Source organism: Peromyscus maniculatus, chromosome 4 (assembly GCF_049852395.1).
Source record: "Peromyscus maniculatus bairdii isolate BWxNUB_F1_BW_parent chromosome 4, HU_Pman_BW_mat_3.1, whole genome shotgun sequence".
Classification (NCBI taxonomy): Eukaryota; Metazoa; Chordata; class Mammalia; order Rodentia; family Cricetidae; genus Peromyscus; species Peromyscus maniculatus.
In genome coordinates this window covers 78,908,472-78,927,207 of record NC_134855.1, presented here as the reverse complement: position 1 = coordinate 78,927,207, position 18,736 = coordinate 78,908,472, and the positions used below count along the sequence as shown (strand labels likewise).

The 18,736-nt window shown below is 44.8% G+C and overlaps 1 protein-coding gene across 5 annotated transcripts in view; it reads right to left on the bottom strand.

Moving 5' to 3' along the window:
• Slc1a2 (solute carrier family 1 member 2) overlaps positions 1-18,736 on the bottom strand; it is a 132,822-nt gene that overhangs the window by 56,253 nt on the left and 57,833 nt on the right. The window lies entirely within an intron of this gene.

Genomic DNA, 18,736 nt, shown 5'->3' with positions numbered 1-18,736 from the left:
GGAAAAGCCACTGTAGACAGCTAAAAGAAAGTTCAGTCAGTTGTGGTTCTGAAATGTCACTTGTATAATCAGAGCTCTGCTACACTGCCCGTGGGCCAAGGCCACTCAGAGCCAAAGCAGTATGGCTGCAGGCAGCATTTTGACCACTGTCATCTTCGGGTGCAACTCGGCCATATTCCAGATGACCCACCCCAAGTGAATACCAGCGATCGTGGGTGCTCAGTAGAACCCCTGAAGGGGGAGTGAGAACCCTGCTGCCCCCTCCCCTGCTATAACACTTCCCAGGCCAGTAAGATTTTTAGAACGAAGCGTGCACATTTTCACTTTGATAAACTGAGGACATGTTCGGCAGCTTCTGTTTGCAAACGCCATCGTTTGGTGGATGGAAACAAAATGGACGAAAAGACCGTAACGCCTGGAAGGACACATCATCGACAGACGGCATGGCAAAGAAGAAGGGCGTTACCCCTGCTCTGGTCCTCTTACTAGACTGGACAGACCTTCATGGAAGTGATGTCTGCCTGCAGAGCGATGGCTTGCCAGGAGCAGGACGGTAATAGGGAGAGTGTGGGCCTCGGGAGTCTAGTCCTCACTCCAGCACTTGCTAGCTGTGGGATCCAGTGTTCAGGGTGCGCCTCTCTTTCTAAATGGAGGCGCTGGACAGGGCTCTAAAGATCTCTAATGTGGGGGGAGCCAGATTACATTACAATCCCCAGATTATAATATGGGGAAGGAAGGATCTGATACTCCTTCATGAAAACTCAGTGAAGGGGGACTGGAGAAAACGCTCAGTCAGTAAAATGCTTGCCCTGCCAGCAGGGAGACCTGAGTGTATGGTCCCTAGAACTCGCATTAAAAATCTGGTTGTGGCAGTGTACATTTGTAATGCCAGTGCTTGGGAGGCACAGGCAGGTAGATCCCTGGGGCTTGTGTAGCCTATTAGTGAGCTCCAGACTGAAGGAGAGGCCTTACTTCAGAAAAGCAAGGCTGATGGTACCTGGAGAATGACCTTTTACCTCCACATGCAGACATGTGCACACACATGTGCACCCATCCACCTGGACAACACACATACACACATGCACAAATGTTCAACAAAATACACCAGTGTGATGCCTGCCATGGGCAATTTCTTTCTCCAGAGGGCAGGAGGAAGAGACAAGACTCCTCAAGCTCTTGGCAAAGAAGCCAGTAAGTGAAAGGAACTATCCAGTTGCCAAGCATCCAACAAGATGCTGAGAATTTAGCTCAGAGCTGAAGCTTTGGCCCAAGCACAATGGCTCATTTTTCATAACAAGCTATTTAATGCATTTGCTATCAAAATGCCCTAAAGATCAGGAATAGGACTTCATAGCCTGGCAGATGAGAGTAAGTATCTAAAACCCAAAAGCTTCTTAGTGGCCCCTGTATTCTACTTCCTACGTTGCTGTTTCAGGCAACCTCTGACTTCCTGCCACATGTGGGCACGTAGGGTCACTCTGACCACCCACAAAAAGAGAGCAGTATGACTAGCTCCCTGTGTTCACCAGGGTCAGTGAGCACCCAGGACCGCTTCCTTCACTGCCCAGTGAAAACAGGCAGAAGGTGCTTCACGCAGCAAGCGAGACAAAAACGATCAGAATGACCTCTTCAACACAGACAGACCAGAGTTCTAGGTCAACATTTGGGCTCTATTTCCATTTTTAAACAATTCTCCAGCCAGAAGTGCAAAGTAAAATGGAGCTCAAAACCTAGAGAATGGCCAGTGAGGGATGGAGGCCGCACGTGCCCTGGGATAGTGAGCACACTCTCTCAGCCAGTTCCTCCCCAACCTCTGGCAACCCCTCCCTCGAGACCGTCAACCCTCTCGCCTTCTGCTTTGATTGTACCCTGATGCCATGGAAATTAGAATCAGGCCCACTCTCTCTATTAAAACAAGGCCAGCAAGTACTGAAAGCAAGCATTCTGGCAAGTTCCGCATGGTGCCATGAAAGCGTTCGGCATCCAAACAGCCACGGCGGAGCGGAAACACCCGGACATTAGGTTCATCTGCAGCCGACCCTGAGAAGAGGCTCTGTGTCTGCTGCACACATGTCTTTGCTAGACAAAAACTGCTGCCGCTTGCTTAATAGTTTGCTTCTTCAGCTGTGACAAAAATGTCCCAGAAGCCCCGAATCAAAACAGCCACATCAAAGGGGCAGCTTCAAGATGTCAAGAGTCCGTCCACAAGTGCTCACTTAGAAGAAGGTCTCCGACTGGCTTCCTTGGAATTGAGCAGATGTTCCAGGCACGTGGAGAACAAGTTTTAACATATAGCTTTATTTATTTAATCATTGTTGTTGCTGCTGTTGTTATTGGGGGAGGGGCATCATGGCACTCGTGGGGAAGCCAGAGAACACCTGTCATGGGGTAGTTCTCGCCTTCCACCATGGGTTCTGGGGGTAAATTTCAGCTTGCTGGGCCTGAACGACAAGCCTTTTTTACTCAGTGAGCCATCTTGCCAACACGGAAAATAGTTTTTAAAGTAAATAAGAGCCTCAGTTGCAGTCAGAGATGCAGGGAGCTCCCCCAAACTATCTGCAAAAATTCTGCAGCCAACTGTTGCATTTCTCAGACCATAAGGGGAGCCTATAAAGGAGAAGATTCTAGAATATTAACATGAAATATTAATACCAAAGATTATTATATACCATTGTGCAGAGCTGCTTCTGAACCTACATATCTTTAGAACATGTGCATATGCTGGCTACTTAGCAAACAGCAGCAATAGCAAGAAACATGCATGGATTCATTGACTATTCATCATGCTTCTGACACTATGCTCAGTGGTGAGTGCTTTTGCCTAGAAACGGGGAGGAAGTGGGCTGGACTGTAATTATCTGCTTTACATCTGTGCTCTGATAAAGCCCCACATGGGTTGCTACTGGGGATCACGAGAACTGCACTAATCCAGGTTGGGAAGACATAAGGGGTGTTCAGGAAAGGTCTCTTGGAGGGGCTGATTCCTGACCTGGATCGTCAATTCCTGCATCCTTTACCAGTCTGTGAGCCGTGAGAGAGCAAGCCTGTGACCTTCTACACAAGCACTTGTTCAAACAAATTGGGAAACGAAAAGATGCCCTCTTTCTTCTAGGAAGGAAGCCTTTCTACAGACGTCGGCAATGTGTTTCAGTACACTTTCACTATTCTTGGCCTTTAGTCCTTAAATTTCTTCTGGGATTACAGGGTAGTCCCCACCCTGGAAGACCTACTGAGAACGGTGCAGCAAATAAAATAAAGCCAGACCAGAAAGCTCATGCTCTCATGGTGTGGACATGGCGCGGGGGAAAGGACAGATCATGATGGCACTGAACAGAAGTAAAGACAGCAGGTGTATACGATTTTATATCAAGTGGTCAGGGCTTGTGTCATTATTAGGGCACATGTGAACACCAGCCTGGAGGAATGAGGAGCCTCTTTGAATGAATTCTGAAGTTTGTTCCCAGCTTAGCAAGTAAGTAGAATAAATACAACACGGCCACTTGGACAGCTGCCCTAGAACCTAAAACTCCCACCAGATGAAAACCCTTGTGTCTACATGTGAGATTTTGGCATGGGCACTGATTCAGGTGACTACCAAAGAAGTAGTGCCAGGGCCTGTTACCATCATGAAAGTGGCAGGATTTCAATGCCTGTCCCAACCCCTACTGAGACACATGGCTACTGGAAAGATAGACAGACAGAAGGCCGAAGGTCTCAATAGTGTAAGGGTTTGCTTCCAGAGCAATGAACAGAAAAGGCAAAACCTGATCTATGTCGTTCCCTTGGATCAACACAGTCACTTCAAGTGTGTGTGCTCATCTTCTTGTTAATGTCCACTCACTGCGCAAAGAGAATAGGGCAATAAAGAGTTCAAACACTAAGGCAGGGAATTGGGGTACACCAACCCCTCAGCGCCAAGTGTTCTCCGCCACTCCTACCCCAACCCCTGAGCTGCAGCCACAGAGACTGTTAGTCACTTCTGTTCCTACTTGGGTCCATCCTGGATGAAGGAGCTGGCAATCATTTTTGAATACTGGAGGCTGGCTCAGCCAGACCTCTCCCATGGCCTCCATGCCCAACAAAGTAAGGCCATGTGACAAGAAAGCTTGGGGTGGAGAATAACTAAATCTTTACAGTGAGCTTACAATTTCTTTCAACCTTAGCTTCTCCACTGTATTATTTAAACAGCTGTGAATTTTGCAATGGTTACCCAGCTCCTTCGCACACATATGCACGCAAGTCCTGTTTCAATGGCAAATCCAGCTTATCTTGCAAACTGTGCTATGTGACTCACAGGAAATGCACAATGGAGCCATGCTACGTTTTCTCTGTACCTGCTTTTCATTAGCGCTCTGTTTTCCTCGCTCTGCCAAGAGCCTCTAATAACGGGCTCATTAGATGTGGTGTTGGATTCCGATTTCCTGCTGCACAGTCTCGTGTTGCCTCATGTGGCACCAATTCTTTTTTTCCTCCCTCACTCTCTCAATGAGGTGGCAGGAGAACGTTCCCCCGGAAGCCGAAATCTGCTGGCGCGTTTTGCCTGGAGGTTGTGAGGCTGTAATGCACCCTCCATCTGCCCTCCACTGCCCAAGTCCACTGCCAGGCCCGAGGGCCTGGGGAGACACAGTGGGGCACAGACATCTCCAAATCACTTTCCTGGGAGGCCAACCCCGATGAACAAAAATTATGTTTGCTGGGGGCTTTCCCCTTTGTGTTTCTGCTAGTGGTACTTCATCTGAGTACCATATACTGTGTGGCAGTGAGAACAGCTAACACTGTCCACCAGCCAAGATTTCCCTGGCTCCCCAAAGGACACTCCATCCTTGCTGGAAAGCACCATGAACTCTAAGATAGACTGGTATTTTTGACAGCATGCAAGTCCCTCTGTGCTTGCTTCATCCTATGAGGCTCGGCTAAGAGACATGGTGGGAGATGCTCTGGCCAAGAAGTCTCTCTCTGACAGTTTCTGTGTCTTCACAGACCCTGCACATACCACCTAAAGGGCTGCAGACTCCAAAGTCTCCTCCAGTCCCCTTTTCTGACCCTTCTCCAGCCCTTGTGCCCATTCACCAAGCCAGAGACAGGCTTTCTGGAAAGGTCCTGCTGAGCATGAGTTACTCCAGACTCCACCAGGGGAGCACTTCCTTTAAGTAATTTAGGCTAGAGCACATCTTGAGCTGTCCCAAGTCAGTAGGCTAAGACTTTCTGGGAGATAATACTTAGAAAGGCATCAAAAGAGATACTTGGTGGACACTGGATTTGGTTTCTTTCCTTTCATTTAAATGCCTCCAATGATTCAAGAAAACCATTGCAATTCAGCCACATTTGAGTTTTAGTAAGCCCACTTGGCTAGAAAGTGATGCTTATGATTTCTTTTTAACCAAATAAGTGGGGCCCAAGAAGTTCCCACAGTCTTTAAAGTGGAGCAACCAGACAACCTCCTGAGAAACATCAGGAAAAACCTTAATCATTGTCCTAGCTTTCTTTTTCAGTGATAAACTGTGACCCAAAGCAACATGGGAAGGAAAGGGTTCATTTCAAGTAAACAGTCCATCACTGAAGGAAGTCAGAACAGGAACTCCAGCAGGAACCTGGAGGCAGGAACTGATGTAGAGAGCATGGGGAAAACGCTGCTTACTGGCTTGTTCCCTATGGTGCTCAGCCTGCTTTCTTATACCATCCAGGACCACCTGCCAGGGTGGCATCACCCATAGTAATCGGGGTCTCCACATCAACATAAAAGAAACTGCCCTACAGACTTGCATACAGACCAATCCTATCAATGTGACTTTCTCAGTTCAGAGTCCTTTTTCTCAGACGACCCTGTCTTGTGTCAAGTTGGCATAAAACAAGCCAGCGCACTGATGAAACCTCTATACTTTTTGGAAATCCACTCCAAGAGACACTTAAGATTATCTTGACCTCACACATCTGCTATTTCCATAAAGACTTACTCACCAAGGCACAGTTAGTTTCTACAGTCCGGTGAGGGTTGGGTTGAATGCTTGACCACTCCAAATTGGGAATCACTTCTAAAAATAAAGATGATGCCATGGCCCGGAAGCATGCTGGTCAGCCCAGTCCCCAAAGGCATACTTCCAGAGTAATTGCTACGCCCCTCTGATTCATGAAACATGAGAATATATCTGAAAACTTCACACAGCTCCAACAAAGTAGGGAGACCACAGGGCATGTCCTGAGCCACAGGGTACTTGGTCCCATTTCCAGATGAACAAAGGCCATGTGACTTTCAGCAAACCGGCTGCTCTGGCTGAAATACCCTTGTCATTGCTCTGTCCAGCTCATCCTTCTTAAGCTAGCATCTACTTCACCTTCAAACGTAGGCATGCTTTCATCCAAAGGCATTTACTGAGTCTCAAGTTCGAGTTTTAGGTCCTCCCTCTGCAGGTTACTATATCACCTGTGCTTTCAAGGTCTCTCTCTCACAGTTTACAGCTTGTTTTCCCCATGAGAAGATAAATGCTGGAATAAGACTCTCTTATATATTAGCTTTCTTTCTACATGGGCATGATTGCTGGAAAAATAGTATGTTTAATAACTATATGTTGGATGGATGGATGGATAGATAGATAGATAGATAGATAGATAGATAGATAGATAGATAGATAGATAGATAATATAATGTAGTCACAAGTTCTGTGTGGTACTTAGTTTTGAGAAACAGAATGGTCTGGAAGTCTGAGAAAGGGAGAGAAATGAGAGAAGAAGAAATGGAAAGCAGTAAAGTCCTATCCTACAAGAAGCAAGGACTATCTCTATTAGAAACACCAGCGGCTAGCAGGGAGGACCAGGTCAGTGTGCAGCCATCTTCTTTATCTGCTTTATCTTCTTTATTTACTGGTAGCTTTGGTCCAGCTGCCCTGCCCTGTGTAACTTGTTACAGCTTCAGGAAGCTAACATAGCATCAGACCTGAAAGCGTTTCTACCTTATCTTATTTGCTATTTGCAAGAAGTATGAGAGGTGAGGTGATAGACATAGAGAGTTCCCTGTCAATACCCACTCATCCCATTCTTCTAGAAATCTCTTCAGAGAGGCAGTATGTCCACCAAACCGTGACTTCTCAGCATCCCTTACTGAGATGCCAGCAGAAACCTTCTAGATCAGTATTTTTTTTTAAACTTTCCTCTTTGAGCAAATGTCATCCTGGATGAACACAGACTGAAACTACCCCTTCCTCTTAGGGCCAGTGACTGTTGAAAAAGCTGGTAAACAGGCTGCTTCTAAATAACTTCTATCACCCAAGCGAGCATTTCCCTCTTCCCAGAGACTTGGTGCCGTTTCTTACTGTATCTTTCTTATAAGCTATTAAATTGGTGGCTATTGATTGATTCAGCTCTTACTGATTCCACTAGTCAACTTAGTTTACTGCCTACATGCTCAGTTCTCAATATCTAATTTGATATGCTAATGTTTCAGCGAATGAGGCGCTACCAAGAGAGTTCTTTCTATCGAGGAAAAGGTTATTTCTCACACCCAGATCCTGAGGAGACAGCTTGGTTCATGGGGCTCCATGTTAATGCAGTAGAACATACTTTCCTTCTTTATCCATCCCCATCTCCACTTAAAAATTTTAAAGTGTGTATGTGTGCGCGCGCATGTGTGTATGTGTGTGAATGTGTGTGTATGTATGTGTGTGTGAATGTGTGTGTGAGTGTGTGTGTGTATGTGTGTGTATTGTGTGAGTGTGTGTATGTGTGTGTGTGAGTGTGTGTGTGTGTGTGTGTGTGTGTGTGTGTGTGTACAAACACAAGGGTGGGGTGGGGATGTTGGTGCACATGCATGTGTCACAGCACCCGTGCAGAGGTCAAGGAGCAACGTGGGAGTCAGTTTCCTCCTCTCACCATGTTGGACCCAGAAATCAAACTCAAGTTGTCAGGCTTGGAAGCAAGAACTTTGAGCCACTCAACTGTCTCACAGGCTCCAATCCCCACTTTTTTAGTAGGCAGAGGCAGTTCATGGAGTTTGAGGAGGTGGTTCTCACCTAGAACAGAGTTCTCATAGGCTCTTTCAAGTTTTACTCGGAGTGGTTCCTTCCCAAGCCCCCAATCTGCTTCTCATGCTTCTCCAATCTTATAGTGTGCAATTTGTCCCTGTTGTATGGCTTGCTTCATGCCTCAGTGCCTGCCCTACCAGACTACAAACTCAATGGAAGAAGTGTAATTACTAGCCCAAGTCCTGGGCATCTATGGATGGATTCTGGGACTCCTGAATAGAGCAAAATTTGTGGATACCAGAGTCCCTTATATAAAATTGCCTAGTATTTACATGAAAATGTACATATCTTCCTCAGAATCATGTGTGACACTAATATGAATGTGCTATGACTTGTTATTCTGTGAGGCTGAGAAACAGTGACAAGCAGAGGGGTGAGGTCTGTACATATTCACTATGGGCATAAATTTACTTAAAATATTTTTGATCCATGGCTGGCTGAATCCATGGATATGGAATGCATGAGGTGCATGGTTACAATTGTTTGAGGGAATAATGATTTGAGGGAGTTAGAGTGATCCATGTCTATGGGATCTGGGAGATACCTGTGGAAGGAAGGAAGGGAAGAAATGATCTTCCATTGTCAAGCATGGAGTAAGAGGTTCCTCTTCTGATTATGGATTTAGAATGACACATAAAGAAAGCCTGAGAAAAGATGTCTGAAGCTCCTTGGTCTTCAAGTACAACAGGAGTCCCAGTAGCATCTTATGATATTGCCAAAGGCATCAAGGGCTTTTAAATGTAGCAGGAGGCCACGGCACCACTTTATATGCACATCCTAAAGTTATTCTGACAGAACCACACACCAACAGCCCTAGAAGCGGTAAAAAGCAAAAAACAAACAACAAAAAGAAAGGAAAAAACCCACCATATTGGCCACTTGACTCCTAGCATCCCTGTTAGAAGGCTTTCATTCCAAGTGTCCTGAAGGAAAGGTTTTCTCCTGCTCAATTACAAAACCTTCTATTTGGAGTGTGGCAAGCTTTCTTCATGAGTCAATGGCTTACCTGGTTGGTTCTTAAATTATGGCACCCAAACTAAGATCACATCTGTCTTTGTTGAATCCTCTATATTATGGCATGCACAGTGTCAGGCATCTATTGGGTGTTGAGTAAAACTGGAAGATTGAATTAAACATTAAGAAAAAACACAGTAATGGCGTTAGATGAGGTCTGCAGTGTTTCTTGAAAGGAGCCCTCTGGACTCAAATACAGAGTTGAGTTAAAACAAAAATGTCAGGCTTCTTATGCCCTGTACATTCTTTCCTTCTTCCTCCACCCACACTCTCCCAATCTGTCTGAGGCTCCATTCAGCACTCACTGAGTCTTTTGGTCCTTATTTGAGAACAGACCCAACTCTGCGGTTCATTAGTAAGAGACTGATATCGTCTTTATGGACAGAAAGATAAGAGGTTTACATTGTACGCTACCCAGAAAACTTATATGGTAAGGTTTCATTTAGAGCATTTTAGTTCTTTCCTTCTTCCATTGTGCAAACAAATCATAAACCTTTGTCTGGAAGTGGTAAAGAGGTGCCATGTTGGCCACTGGATCATCAACACTTGACTCCTGAGCAACCAGGTTAAAGGCCTTTCATTTTAAGTGTTCTGGAAGAAAGTTTTGCTCCTGCTCAACTTATAAACCTTCAATTTGAAGTTTGGCAAAGGTTTTGCCTTGAATCAATGGCTTACTTGGCTGGCCCAAGGCTTTTGCTTTTATATTTGAACACACAAAGACAGATTGATTTCATTTCAAAAATCTGATTTTTACCTCTCTTAAAATATGGAAAACAGAACCATTCTGTAACACGCTCCTGAGTGGTAGCTATCAGTTAGAAATGAGAAGCAAATATCCTTAAGAGTCCACTACCACTGGATGGTGGTGGCACATTCCTTTAATCCCAGTACTCAGGAGGCAGAGCCAGGTTGATCTCTGTGAGTTCAAGAACAGCCTGGTCTACAGAGTGTGATCCAGGACAGGAACCAAAGCTACATGGAGAAACCCTATCTCGAAAAACCAAACAACAACAACAACAAAAAAAAAAGTGTCCACTACCACAGTCCTCACCAGTCCCCATTGCCTTGATTAAAAAACAAAAACACCAAATGTCAATTAGCATTTATCAACAAGCACCCTGTGCTGTTTTCCGAACAAAAGATAAATTGACTCCTGTCTGCCTCCTCTGAAGTTAGGGCCTCTTTCTATCATTGTAGGAATTGAGTTCTATCATTGTATGAATGAGACCATCCTCTGCATGCTTAAACAAAATTCCTGCACACAAAGTGATTATGTATTCAACAGGAGACAAAAGTTATAACAGTGAATTCTCTCAATTTTACCACAGACGTCACATAATTTATAACTCTGAGTAGCTTCCCTGGGGACAAATGTGAAAACAAAAGTGATCTCACCTTCAGGGCAACACAGAAAGACCAACATGTGACTGGCCAGTCATAGGAAATGGAGGGGCCTTCATCCTCTTCTCTGCCTATCTCCTCATTATCAACAGTTCAAAATTAGATCTCTCTAGAGTAATGACTCAGTGTGTGCTAAGACACCCAGCCATGACATCAGGCTTTTCTTTACAAGTCTACAGTGGTGTTGGTGCTACAGACTGTGGGCTGGACCCACAGCCTACAAGGGCTGTCTCGACAGCAGGAGTTTGCAGCATCTCTTAAGACAGTTGGTTTGTACACTGTGATGAATGGCTGTTAGTCATCTCATTGAAGAGGAAGCAGGGTTTACTAACTTGCTTTTTGTCGAGTAGCTGAGGAAGGGTAGAGCTGGGAATCACAGCTCTGCTCTGTCTCCAGCTAAGCCCAGTTCTCTTCACTGTGGTATGGTGGCTACAAGAACCTCGAACTTCAAGGTGAGAATAATATTTGCAGATGTTGCTTTAGTTCCTGGATCACAGATCTGACCTCCATTATCCCTGTGTGCATGTGCGTGCATGCATGCATGCGTGCGTGAGTGTGTAAGGAAGAATTGCTTTGTTTTATTTTACTGATCTCAAGCAAGCTTCTCATTCTCTGGTCTTACTAATACACACAATCTCAACCTCACACCTGTTAACTCACCATAAACATCCACAAAACTTATGAAAAGCAACGTGCCTGCTTCCCAAGATGATAGCCACTTAGGTGGCTTCAGGGCAAGTGTTTTAAACCCAGGCACAGCCACTGTGTTTGCACAGCTAGTACAGTTGGGTGAAGTCACCGGGACTGAGCCAGAGGCTCCAGGGCTACTCTGACCTGTAATCATCCCTCACCTTTGGTTCTCAGGTGATGCTGAAGAGTTTGGACCAAGCATGATGCTCAGCTTAACCCTTGCTAGGAGCAACGTTCAGAGGATGGGTTTGAAAGTGCTATTTGCCTCTGAATGATCGGGACATCATGTTTCGGAGAAAGGACGACAACTCAAAACTTAGTCCCAGCACTCATTCTATAGCCATGCAAAGCAAAATCCCATCCGGTCCCTTCAGCCCTTCCTCAGAGATGCTGATGACAGATTTCTTGATGCTGTCAGCACAGATCTCTTTGTGGGAGACCCAAATAGATCAGCTCATTAACATGTGATCTTTTATTTAAATTTATTTCTAACAAGATACATAAGCACATAAGAATTATACAAATTACCATGTGATATTTGAATATGTGAACACATTGTGCAATGTGTAGATTGAGTGAAACATACCTATCTCCTGAAATACTTGTCATTTCTCTTTGGGGAAAGCATTTAAAAAATCTTTCTTATAGCTTTTAAAAACATACTGTACATTATTATTTTTCTGTCGTGAACAGATGCTCTCACTTGGCAGGTTAAGAGGTACTGAAGATGCTACCAACAACTAAGAGCTTTGGGAGACAGTGACTAGGTTCTCCTTCATCCTCAGAACAGCATCTCTATGGGCTGGCAGGGTAGGGATGTGTCAGGCTATTATAATCCTCAACTTATGAAGATGAAGCTAATAACACTTAACTTGCCTAAATCACCTACAGCAGAACCAAGGAGAAACTTATTTCTCCAACTTCAAAAGCTCAGGTGTTGATACTATTTTCAAGTAGTCGGGTAGCCGACTCAAACCCTCCTCCATCCTCTGGTCCTATATTTAAACCTTCTGATCACCTGGGCAGGAGCTGCAAATTCATGGCTCAGCATGGAAACGTTTGCTGGCCCCTGGTTTAGAAGAATGGCAAACCAAATCCCCAATGCTACCTAGTTCTCTGTAGCACTTGGGGATCAGAAGATTCTAAAGCTTGCTTTCTTGATTCATGAAGATCCCTCTTGTGCTGGAGTTTGTAAGTGGATCTCAGTGATGACAGTGGGAGATGGAAGGGCACAAGGGCTCTCCAGCGCTGTAACCACGGCAGAGCATCTGCTTAACCAAAACCCACGGAGAGTTTTCCAGAGTTGTTGAGAATTTGATGAGTAAATCTTGGGGCACACAAAAGTTCCCACAGGACTCTATCTGGCCATGGGGGACTTGAGGGGAATCCTTACACCAGCATGCAACCAATCTGAAAACTAGCAGTTCAGGCAGTTTCTGCCTGCTGAGCCAATTCAAATAGAAGCAAACTGGATAATCAGTGAGACAGTGATCAAGCGTCTATTCTGTCCTGTTTTCAAATGCATTGAGGGGCATCTCATAGTCTTTGTGTGAGCCCAACCTCTGAGTCATGTTAGCAGCAAGGAGTTCCCCTGAGTCATGTAACACGTGCCAATCCCAAATCAGCTCTTTCCACTAGCTTGAGGACATGCCAAGGCTCTTCCCAACACTGTCACATTTCCAGACATCAAAAACTATCCATCTGTGTACACTTGGGTCCTGAAATATACTATGCATCCCAGATGCCTGGAAGGTGGAACCCCTCAAGACTGCAAAAGGGCTAGAGGAAACAGACACATACCCCAAGGCCACCCCCAGCTTGTTATGTAAACTTGTGCATGTGACACTTTCTATCTGAGCCTTGGGCTCATCTATTTTTCGGCGGTGAGATTGGGGTGCATGCCTGTATGTGGTCGTGTGCAGGCCAAGGAGGGATATTTGAGCATCCTTCTCTGTCTCTCTTCACTTGATTCTCTTGAGACAAGATCTCTCACTAAACCTGGATCTCATCATTTTTGTTCAGTTAAGCTGGCTGCCTAAGTGATCTCTAGTGATCTTTCCATCTCCCCTCTTGCCCTGTGCTGTGCTTACGGACAGACACGTGGATACTGGGGATTCAATCTTGGGTGTTCACGTTTGCACAGTAAGCACCCTTACCACGTTGAGCCATCTCCAAAGCTCTTAGGGCTCAGCTACAATTACAGTGTTTGTGTAGCCTACCCGGGCACTGACTTTCAGTTCTATATGTGTTTATGGAGAGGAAGCACCAATAAAGAAGCATCCTAGCATACATCACTGACATACAACCCACACTTATGTCTAGTTGTTCAGTTAGTGCTATTGGAATTACCACCGAAGTCACTTTGTTGTTGTCCTGACTTATTGCATAAATAATGTTGTTGAGGTTTCTAGATAATATGGGAAAAGAAGATTCTATGTACTTCATAGACCAAGGATCAGTAAACTGCAGTCATGGGAAAAATCCCAACCCAGTGATTGTTTCCATAGACAAGGTTTTATGAAAACACAGCCAAGACCAGTGTTTACCTAGTGCCTATGGATTTTTTTTTTATTCCATGAGCATAATTGTGTAGTTGAAACAGAAATATTAAAATATGTGCTAACTGGCCCTTTATAGAAAAATACTTTGACTTCACATGGCAAACCTATTGCTTTGACCTGTCTAGGTCCTGATGCTGCTCCTTTCTTTCTAGCTTCTTGACCCCCCTTCAACTCCCACCCTGTGGCTTGTGAGGAGCTGAGCTTCTGTCCATCTCAGGCCGGGTACATCAGGATGTTCCCTTCATGACCACATAGATGCATAGGTAATGCCTTGTCTAGGGTTACTATTGCTGTGATGAAACACAATGACCAATTAACTCGGGGAGGAAAGGGCTTATTTCACTCACACACCATATCACAGTTCATCATGCAAAGCAGTGATAGCAGGAACTTACTCGGTGGGAATCTGGAGGCAAGAGCTGATGCAGAGGTCATGGAGCAGTGCTCTTACTGGTTTGCTCCCATGGCTTGCTCAGTCTGCTTTCCTATAGAACCCAGGACCAGCAGCCCAGAGATGGCACCACCCACCGTGGATTGACCCCTCCCCCGTTGCCCTCGTTAGTCACTAATTAAGAAAATGCCTTAATTTTCTTATGGAGGCCTTTTCTCAGCTGAGGCCCCCTCCTCCCTGATGACTCTGCCTTGTGTCAAGCTAACATAAAACTAGCTAGTACAGATAGAGACTGAGATCAAGTTAACCCAGCTAGATTCAGTCCTAAAATTCAGTCCTACATAAATAGTAGAGATGAGAAGCTCTTGTTTTATGAGGATTATGAGCTGCTAGAATCTAAAACCAGATCTTTCAGAACATCTAGAAGTCCATATGGAAGCCACCTGCTTGTATTTGAAGACAGAGAGGCATGACAGAGAAGGCTCTGATGATAAGATTTAGCCTCTGGACCTAATGGAGTCTGAAGTTACCTCTAGAATCGTCAGCTAATAACCTGAAGTAGTCTCCTTCATTTAGGCCAGGTCAGGCTAGGCATCTGCCACAACAAAAGTAAAACAATCCTTTGAGACAAATGTAATTATTCAATTGTTTCTCCCACTAACACTTAACTGTTAAAAGCCAAAGCTAGTGAGGCACAGAGGCTAGAACCTACCAAAGGGACCAGTGTTCAGAGCTCTTTGGAACCTGCCAAAGGGGCCAGTGTCCCATGATGGGAATATCTTTCTGTATGCTGTGAATATATGTTGCTCTGATTCGTTGATAAATAAAGATGTTTGGCCTATGGCAAGACAGCTTAGAGACAGACAGAAAATCCAAAGAGATAGACAGGAAGAGAAAGGAAAGGCAGAGGAGACGCTGCTAGTTGCCGCCAGGAGAAGCAAGATGTAAAGATTCTAGTAAGCCACAAGCCACGTGGCAAAGTATATAGATTTATAGCAATGAGTTAATTTAAGATATAAGAGCTAACTATCAAAAAGCCTGCCAAGGCCATAGTTTAAAAATAATATAAGCCTGTGTATGTTTATTTGGGTCTAAGCAGCTGCAGGACCATTGGGTAAAAGAGATTTGTCCTGACCGCAGGCCAGTCAGGACAAAGGAAAACTTCCAGCTACAGTCCTGAGCTCTCTGTAACCTACCAAAGGGGTCAGTGTTCAGAGCTCTCTGGAAGAGCTGGATAAGATCAGGGACAGATACAACAGGTTATTTCTATGCCTTTGAAGAGGGAGCCTTTCACAAACACAGAACTACTCTCCCCAGCAGCATATTGGCTTTTCATGGGGCAATTTGGAGAAAGGTATAATAAACAATGTGGTCAGATGTCTTTCAGCCCTTCATTCTTGCCACTTAACTGGAAAAAAAAACTGTTGGGGACAAAGTTGACTGCCTCTGGTAGAGTGTTCGGTTATCCAGCAAGTCGTCGTATGTAATCAGGCTGTTTCCCTAAGGAGACACTGTAAATTGACACTTTTCTATTGTAAGGAATGAGTTAAGGCAGACTTCCTGAAGCCCAGGTTTCATGAATGGCACCCAGATGGAACTATCCTTGCCAAAGGGTATCTTCTTCTATGTTACTTTGAAGAAGACAGCATCCAGGAGATGAACAGTGTAGTATATGTAAACAGAGACATCTTTGGTGTATGGGTCTACATACTCCTTCCCTAGCTGAAGAACTTGATAATGAAGTCTGGGTCTCAGATGGGTATCCCCCAACCTCACAAGGCCCTCTGGTTAGGAGTATACTGGCCCTGACACAACCCCAACAAGAGATTAAATTCAAGCATTTTTGCATATTTTTAAACACAAAGAAGGATGGATAGCTGGCCAGGAGGCTGTCTATTTGATTGTCTGTCTGGATAGATTCAAAAGAAATAGATTATGAGTATGCATAAATATATTTTATTGTACATACAAAGATTATAATCAATATTTCTGGGACAATCATAGTTCAGTTGATAGCCGTGGCTCCCAGGGATAACTCCAGGAGTATTGCACATGAGGAAAGGGTCTCACCAATCACTACGTAAACTTTCACATGCTTCTAACATTTTACCATGTAAGTCTATTACTCTGTAATATTATGATTAAAAGTTCAGAGGAAATTATCATGAATATATTCAACGGCACATCTTCTTGGGGGTTAGCCATCTCTCAACCGTCCAAAATGTTACATAACCATAACACCATTTTCTCAAACTGTCTGGGTAGGCTTTTAAGTTTGGTGATATCTGCTATTGTAGACACTCACATTGATGAGAGCTCTCGGCTCACGTGTCATTTCTCCAAGCAGAGAGAAGGAACCACAGGACCCAGCTCACGCCAGGCACATGTCACATGTGACCTGCTCATTTGGAAAATACCCCAGTTCAGTGCCAAGCCACAGCAAATGAGAAAAAAATGACATAAGGGAGTCCAAAAGTCCAGTCACAAAGACCCCCCGTCCCGGTCCATCTGGGCACAGCAGGGCCAGGACAGAGCATCCTTGGCACAGAGATCAAAGCACTGGCTACGGTCTGGCCTTTGGTGCACCTGACATCCTCAGAAAGAGCCAAGCTCCAGGCCTGCTTTTCTGAAGGAAGTGGACAAAGTTTAGACTTCAATAGAATGAGACATGACACTGCTCAGCTATACAGTCTTCAGTAAATCACTCTAACCCCCAAGAGCCTGTTTCCTTATCCACCCTAGGGGAGGCGGGGATCTGTTAGGGAGGTTGTGTTATTAGGTAAGTGTGTGCTGCACAGTCGTCATCAACACTGTCCATCCTCTTTTTCTCCTCCATGGCCATCTCTGAATTAAGGGGGATATTCCTTGAACAGTCATTGACTGAAAGAAACAATGTAAAACTTGGTTCAAAGGAATGCTTGAACCTCCTAGAAAACACCACCAACTCTGAAGTGGCACTCTGGACTCTTATAGAACCGGTGACATAAGGGTTACCTCAGTGTCCCTGTGCCTTTTTGAGTTATAGTGTGGCACCTAGGGTCAGAAGGAAATTATATAAGCACAATTCTAGAACATTAGCAAACACAGAACAGAGCAGTTCAAGCAACCAGTGAGTAGAAGGCTACAGTGAATGTCTTTGAAGCTGGGAACCATTAGGGGAGATGCATACTGAATATCTGGTAGAGAGAGGGAGAGGGGATTGTGGGAATAATTTTGAATTGAAATAACATCAGGTTGCCAAATTATCTGGACAGAGTTTGAGCTTGTTCTAGAACAGGGTCTTGCAGGTCCTCTAAACTGCTATACATTAGCCCTCAACAGCTGTTCAGAGGAGATCTGTAAGCCCAGGCCACAGATAGACTACAGATACTGAGACTTGAATTAGACAGTGGGGGGGCAGAGATGAGCCTTGGGATGGGGGATTTCATTGACAAGTTGACCATTAACTACCAACCCACCCCAATAAACTAAAGTATGTTGTGACTACTATCCGCATGCCAGCCCTGGAGGAGAGGCACTCCTGGAAGAGTCCTATTAATGTTTGAAATGACACTGAAAAATCTACCAGCACAGAGTAGCACAAACAACATGCAGAAACTTCCGTCGTCACGTTAGAACTCAGGACCAAGCCAGTGCAAGCATCAACCTTTGCACATGCCGTTGACAAAACATTTTCAAAGGCTGATAATGGGAGATGGGGAAATGGGAAAGGCGCGAGTGGGTAAGAGAGCTGAGGACGAGGACCTGAGTTTGAATCCCTAGCACCCATGCCAAAAGCTTGGTCTGGCTGTGGTACCTGTAACTCCCACATTGGTGGGGGCAGGGACAGACAGATCCAGAGAGGTTGCTGACTGTCCAACTTTAATTAACCCAAACAGTGAACTGCTACTTCCCCGAGAGACTCTGTCTGAAGGCGATGAGGTAGAGAGAGTTAGAGGGAGTAATGTCTGCCCAGACCCATGCGCTCACACAGTCATATGCATGCACCACACATACACCCCATGCACGCACAAAGAGAAGAAGAGAAAAGGGTGGTAATGTCAGGGCTCGGGAGGTGTTTCAGCAGATTAAGTGCATGCCGTACAAGCTGAGGACCCAAATTTGGATCCCCAGACTGAAAATCTGAGCACGGTGGCATGCATCTATAACTCCAACACTGGTATGGGGAGAGTCAGGCAGATGACTGAAGTTCATTGGCCAGCCAGCCTCGCTGAGCTGATGAGCTTCAAGTTCAGTGAAAGACCCTGCCTCAAAAAAAAAAAAAAATAAAGGAGGGAAATGGAGGAGAGATATCTGGCCTACCTCTGGCCTTCACGCACAGGCACATACATGTACATGCATGTGTGCACACACCTATACTAACAAGTGTGTACAACACACAGACACACGAGTGTATTACACAGAGATGAGAACATCTATTATGAGCAAAAATATAGATGTTTAATGTGGAAGTCCAAACAGGTACAGGAGCTGGAGAGTTTTCAGAGTTTCTATCAAAGCATAAAGTATGTGATTAATATACAAAAATACTCTCTTTACAATTTTAGAGAAATGTATGTGTTCATAAAGTATCTAGTCTTTGAAGAAATATTTCTGTGGTAAAAACTTGGGGATAAAGTAAAGTTGGGGTATTGATGGTTGAATATATTCTATATATGCTGATG